Source organism: Peromyscus eremicus, chromosome 1 (genome assembly GCF_949786415.1).
Source record: "Peromyscus eremicus chromosome 1, PerEre_H2_v1, whole genome shotgun sequence".
In the NCBI taxonomy this organism is placed as follows: domain Eukaryota; kingdom Metazoa; phylum Chordata; class Mammalia; order Rodentia; family Cricetidae; genus Peromyscus; species Peromyscus eremicus.
The window spans coordinates 191393400-191400953 of record NC_081416.1 but is presented as its reverse complement, the minus strand read 5'-3'; positions in this window follow the sequence as shown (position 1 = coordinate 191400953).

The following is a 7554-nucleotide window of genomic DNA, read 5'->3' as shown; positions in this document are numbered from 1 at the left end:
CCCATAGCAATGCCTGTTTCACCTACTTGGCTGAAAAATTTTTTTCTATTATTTGCTTGAATATTGCATTTTTTTTTTGTCTGTACAACTGTATATAAGTGTCTACACTGTTCAGCTGTGGCCAGCATGAATACTACTACTATAAAGAGTATTACTCAATAAAATATTTTTCTTGTTTTCATATTACGATGACATATATATATATATATATATATATATATATATATATATATATGTTTTTATCTGGAACTTTTAATTCCACCCAACAAGGATAAATCATTATCACAATTTAAAGCCAAATTTAAAGCAAGCTTTAATTAAATACAGGCCAGGTAGATGTTCTCTGGACAGGTCCATACTCGGGTATCCAGGAAGTGTCCCAGATTCAAGTATGTCAAGGGCTTAAGAAGAAAAACCCACAATTCATTGCATTTTCTATCAGGTCCAATCAGAAGTGAGCATCCTATTTCCTGTCTAGGTAACTCCTGCCCACATGTGGTCAACCACATCCATTGCTGGTCAATCAAAAAAACTTGTTTAGTAAAGAAAAACATGTGACTTGTTATTTCCCATAATAACAGCCTCCAGCATTTCAAGAAATATCAGACCTTGGGCAATGGGCTTTCAGATCAGAGGCTATTTTTTTCACTGATGTCTAAGGCATAGTAATTAAAAATGTAAATTTACTCTCAAAATCAATCATAATTCTAGTTTCAGTGTTTCCAATGACCTCCATACTGATTTCCATGATGTCTGCATTAATTTACCTTCTCAAAAACAGTATTTACACATTCCTATAGCCATGTATTTGAAAGATCACCAAGGAAGTCATATGGGGTGGTTTGGAGGATAGAAAGGGAAAGGAGAAATTTTGTTATTATATTCTCAATAAATAAATAAATAAAAGTTTTAAAAATGCATTCCTTTAAAAATCTCACCTAAATCCTCTTCAGAATTTTCAGTTTATGTTGTACAAATCCTACTGACTCCACTCTGATGAGATAAAAGGTATGTATAGTTTAGATTTATATTGCCAAATAGCTAAGTATCTTGATTTTTACTTAATTACTGTTTATTTGCAATTCTTCTCTTAAGAAGTGTTTAGTTCTTTGTTTTCTCACTTATAGATTGGATTACTTGTTCTTTTGGTTAATTTGTTAGAATCCATATTATATATTATATTCAATTCCCCATGATATGAGTAGTTCTCAAGGATTTGATATGAGTAGTTATCAAAGATTTATCTCCATCCTTCCTTGCCAGTTCACTCACTGATAATTAACACTGTCTCCCATAGAATTTTCATATTGTTGCAAAATCATACATCTACATATTTTTCATTTTTCTTTATTAAGAAATTTTCTACTCAGTCCACATACCGTTCACAAATCCCCACTCCTCCCTCCTCCCACCCCCAGCTCTCTTTCCCAAGGTCCCCCACGTCCCTACATCCCCTAAGTCATGGTTTCCCATGGGAAGTCAGCAGAGCCCAGCACACTGAGCCTAGGAAGGTCCAAACCCCTTTCCACTGCACCAAGGCTGTGCAAGGCTTCATACCACAGGCACCAGATTCCCAGATGCCTGCCCATAGACCAGGGCAAGATTCTGTTCCCATTGCCTGGGTGCCACCCAAACAGTTTTAATTCCTAAATGATTGGAATTCTTCAACACATGTGGTTATTTATGAATAAATATTTAATTGCTTCTCTTCATATAGTATTTTCCACATTCATTGATTTCATGATGGTCTTTCATTTGTAGTCTACGTTAATTTGTACATTGTTGTGCTTTCAAGACATGAGTTAGGGAACTCCTGTTTCTTTCTCCCACTATGAAATTAAGTTGACCATTAGGAGATTTTTAGGCGATATTAATATTTTTAAATACATGTGTGAGCTGGCATATATGCATACACACACACATATGTATGTGTGTGTGTGTGTGTGTGTGTGTGTTTGTACACTGCAGGTATAAGGCAAAAAGGGCATTATATCCTCTGGAAATAGAGTTATAGGTAGTTTTGATTTATTACTCACATAGTTGGCAATGACAATGTATGGTGGTATTTTATTTGTGCTCTAACAAATAAAAATTTGCCTGGGGATCAAAGAAAAATGCCAGCCACTATATTAAACATAGAGGTCAGACAGTAGTAGTACATTCCTTTAATCCTAGCATTTGGGAGGCAGAGATTCGTCGGGATTTCTGTGAATTCAAGGCCACCCTGGGAACAGAGCCAGGCATGATGGCATATACCTTTAAACCCAGCACTAGTTAACCATAGAGGTCTGGGGGGTTCATACAGACAGACAGGATGTGATAGAGCTGGGAGAAAAGAAGAAGTGATGTAGCTGGGCAGAGAGAAGAAGTAAGATAGCAGGGCACAGAAAGGTATATAGGTCTGAGTACAGAGGAAGTAGCTCTATCTTGGGCTGAGGCATTCCTAGCAGTAAGAACTTGTGGCTGGCTTGTTCTATCCCTCTGATCTTTCACCTTTCATGCTGATACCTTGCTCTGAGTTTTTTTTATTAATAAGACCATTTATCAATTCATGTTCAACAATGTGCATGTTCAGCCAAAGGAAACAATTGCACTACATGCCCACTCTCATAATATTCTGCACCTTCTTTGTAAATAATTTTTTATTTAATTTTTATTGCCCTCCCAGTCCATGTGTCTTCTAATTTTGTCCTCTCCCTTCATCAGGTCTCTCCTTTCATTTCTTTTTATTTTGTTAGACACCATGCAGGAAGTCACAACTGCAGTGTATTTTTGCAAGCAGTGGACACTTCATGTTCTCAAATTTGTACTCCATGCTATTTTTTACTTCTCAGTTTCCACAGTTATTCTACTCACTCTTTTGCAGTATCCATGGGACTCTGAAAGTATTTATATACATAATCCATTTGGAGCTAAGAGTTGCAGCAGTAATTTATTCCTCAGTACTTAATCATTTATGAGACTTCAGTTTGAATATCTCCCACAAGTGAAGAGAGGCTTCTTTTATGAAGACTAAGATTTGCACTAGGTTGTGGGTATAAACTCACACAACTTGGAAAATCTCTTAAGAATAGTTTATGTCTACGTTTGCCCTATAGTGATCCACACAGCACCATCATCTCTTTTTCATTTTTATCTCCTTCCTTAAGAAGAAAATTTACAAGTGAGAAAAAGATTCTGAGGTCCATTATTGCAACTCTTTCCTCATAAATATCTTATTTTTCCATGGAGCTCAGCAAAATGATTAAGCTCAACATTCAACATTCTAAAGTACATGGTCCCGTCCCGGAGAATAAAGTGAACATGAAAAATCACATCTTTCATTGTAATTTTTGTCTAAGTTGTCCTATTATCAGTAATGACTCAAGAGCCAGATACAGGGATGAAAACCCAACAGATCAAAGGACCATCAAAGGAGTGACCAGCTGGCCTTCCTTTTTTTTTTTAAACTGGAGACCCAGCAAGGGTGCCTTTCCACATATCCCAGACCAAAAAGGACTGTGAATCTCTAAGTCCCACTCTACTCCATCCTGTTTTTCTTTATCCATATCCTGTGTCCTATGTCCTCTCTATGGCTGATTCATGTCAACCAGTTGCTAGCTTCACCCCATGATACAAGGTTATTTTATTAACACTGTTTTGGAATTTCAAAGTGTGATCAATATTCTGCAACATTTCTTAACCTGATCTCTAGTCACGTTAACCCTTCCTTCATTGTCTTTCAGTCCTCAGTGTACAAGGTGATGTCAGTGTGGGATGAATACACTTCTCCATTGGCTTCTAGGCATGAGTATGTCTAAGACCAGCTTCCCTATTGTCTCATATTATGAAGTATGCATTCTCTTTCTCACCGACAGATGGGAGTAACATTAAATGCCTCCACTTTTGTGCTACTTCTGCATATCCCATCATACCTCCATGTCCCAAAGCCTCAGAAGCAGACATGGAGAGGCCCTAATTTTTTAAATTAGGAGTCTTTCATACTTTAATTCACAATCAGAATGCTAAGATACTCGAAATATTTTGAAATATTTGAAAACCCATCTGTATTGTAATCTTACTGCCTCCCTTTCAATCATTTTCTCAGGCTCTAGTTGTTGGTGGTATTAATGTACCATGTAGGGCTGATCACTCAACAGCTATTTATTCTCAACCTTTTGCCAAATTTTAGTATCTGTATTATCCACCAATAATTGAAAAAGATGTTCACTTGCCATAGCTACTCAATATATTACTTGAAGTTTTAGGTAAAACAATAAGACAAGCTGAAGGAGATCAAGGAGATACAAATTGGAAACACGGATTTCAAAGAATCATCATTTCTACAAGGAAACACCTACAGCTGATAAATACTTTCAGCAATGTGACAGGATAAAAGACTAACTTCAAAAAAAATCAGCAGCCCTCCTATAAAAAATGAACAATGAACCAACACCCTTCACAATAGCCACAAACAGTATATCTTGTGGAAACTCTAACCAAGCAAATTAAAGACTTGCACGTTTCAAAATTTCAGTCTTTGAAGAAGGAAATCAAGGAAGATACCCGAAAATGGAAAGATCTTCCACACTTACGGATTGTTAGGATGAAGATAGCAAACATGGCTATCCTACCAAATGTAATCTGCAGATTCAATGCAATTCCCATCAAAATTGTAACAAAATTCTTTGCAAACCTTAAGAAGAATAATTCTCTCATTCATATAGTAAAGCAAATAAATTGAGGATATCTACAATGATCCTGAACAATAAAAGAACTGCTGGGTTTATCACTGTACTTGATTTCAAGTTGTCCTACAGAACTATAGTAATAAGAACTACAAGATATTTACATAAATCAGACGTATTTATCAATGAAATTGAATTGAAGACTCAGACATAAATTCACATACTTAGGGACACCTTATTTTTATAAAGAAGCTAGAAATACCCACCAAAGAAAAGAAAGTATCTTTAACAAATTGTGCTGATCAAAGTAGATATCTGCATGGAGAAGAATATAAATAGATCCATATTTATCTCCCTTCATAAAACACAAGTTCAAGTGGATCAAAGACCTCAACATAAAACTGGACACACTGAACCTTATAGAAGACAAAGTGAGAAACATACTTGTAGGCATTTGTGAGACCAATTGCTAAATGGTCTTATTAATAAAAAAAAAAAAACCTCAGAGCCAGATATTGGGCTGAAAAACTGAGAGATCAGAGGAATAGGACAAGCTGCAGTCAACTGCACCTCACTTACAGCTCAGTCTCCAAAAAGACCTACGTCCTGTATACCCACTCCTATATGCCTTTCTGTTCTGCCATCTCATTTCCTTTGCGCCCAGCTAAATCATTTCCTATTCTTTCTCAGCTCTGTCACTTCCTGTCTGTCTGTATAGACCTCCAAACATTTATGGTTAACTAGTGTTGGAATTTAGGTATGTGCCACCATGCCTAGCTCTGTTCCCAGTGTGGCCTTGAACTCACAGAGATCTAGATGGTTCTTTGCCTCTTGAGTGATAGGATTAAAGGTGTGTGCTACTGACTTTAATTTTTAATATAGTGGCTGGCTCTGTCCTCTGTTCCTCAGATAAACTTTATTAGGGTGCACAATATATTGGGGGACACAATATAATATACCACAGGCATTGTCATGGGAGACAAGTTTTTGAACAGATCACCAATAGTGCATGCACTAAGATAAAATTAATAAAAGGGACCGCATGAAACTGAAATGCTTCTGTAAGTCAAACAACACCATCAGTCAGACAAAGAGAGAGTCTGCAGGATGGAAGAATATTTTTACCAACTTCATGTTCAATAGAAGACTAATATCAAAAATATACAAATAATTCAAGAGAGTAGACATCAAAAAACAAATGTTTCAATTAAGAAATGGGGTACAGAGCTAAACAAAGAATTCTCAATAAACAATCCCAAATGACTGAGAAAAAATGTATCACAATTTATCTGTCAGGGGAGTTCAAATTAAAGCTACTTTGGGATTCCTTATTGTATTGTCAGAAAGGCAAAGATCAATAACAATAATGACAGTTCATGCTGGCAAGGTAGTAGAGCAAGGAGAACACTTTTCCAGGGATGGTGCCCGTGCAAACTTGTACACCCACTTTGGACATTAATATGATATTTTCTGAGAAAATTGGGCTACATATTTGTGATTCTTTCTCATCTCCCTTCAGTCCTGGAATTATCTCTTAACTTGCAATAGTAATGAGTACACAGGCTTGAGCAACAAAGAATGTTGCTGAGAAATGTTTGCTGCAGGGAGCAATGATAAAAAGCAATGACCAAATTATTTCTCTAACCTCTTAAAATAACACTGGTGAAAATGATCTGATAATTTTTGACCCTGGGTGGAAGATAATGTCTCATAGGAAATGAATTGGAAATACTGAATATGTGAATATGTGAAGACTTTGCAATGATATGTGATGTGTTCTTAGAGTTTGTTTGACAATATTTTATTATTTTTGAATCAGTGTTGGTCTATAATTCTTTTTCTTTGTTGCATCTTTGTGTGGTTTAGGTATCAGAGTAACTGTAGCTTCATAAAAAAGGTTTGGTAATGTTCCTTCTGTTTCTATTGTGTGGAACAATTTGAACAGTATTGGAATTAGCTCTTCTTTGAAATTTTGGTAGAATTCTGTGCTGAAACCATCTTGTTCTGAACTTTTTTTGAATGGAAGACTTTTAATGACTGCTTCTATTTTCTTAGGGGTTATTGGTATATTTAAATAGTTTATCTTGTCTTGATTTAACTTTGATATGTGATACCTCTCCAGAAAATTGTCCATTCCTTTCAGATTTTCCAATTTTTTGGAGTACAAGTTTTTGAAGTATGATCTCATGATTCTCTGGATTTCCTCATTGTCTGTTGTTATGTCTTCTTCATTTTCATTTGATTTTGTTTTGCTCTCTCTCTCTCTCTCTCTCTCTCTCTCTCTCTCTCTCTCTCTCTCTGTCTCTGTCTCTGTCTCTCTGTCTCTCTTACTGTCTCTCTCTCTCTTTTGGTTAATTTGGACAATCTCTTTTCTTTCTTGTTGATTTTTTAATGAAACAACTCTTTGTTTTATTGATTCTTTGTTTTTTTATTTTATAAGTTGATTTAACTTTACACATAAGCCACGGATTCCCCTGTCCTCCCTCCTCCTGCCCCCGCCATCCCCCAGCTCACACCCCATTCTCATCTCCTCCAGGGCAAGGACTCCCCTGGGGATTCAGCTCAACTTGGTTGATTCAGTCCAGGCAGGTCAAGTCCCCTCCTCCCAGGCTGAGCAAAGTGTCCCTGCATATGCCCCAGGTTTCAAACAGCCAGCTCTTACACTAAGGACAGGTCCAGGTCCCACTGCCTGGGTGCCTCCCAAACACTTCAAGTTAATCAACTGTCTCACTTATCCAGAGGGCCTGATGCAGTTGGGGGCTCCTCAGCTATTGGTTCATAGTTCATGTGTTTTCACTAGTTTGGCTATTTGTCCCTGTGCTTTTTCCAATCGTGGTCTCAACATCTCTCGCTCATACACTCCCTCCTCTTGCTAATTGGACTCCCA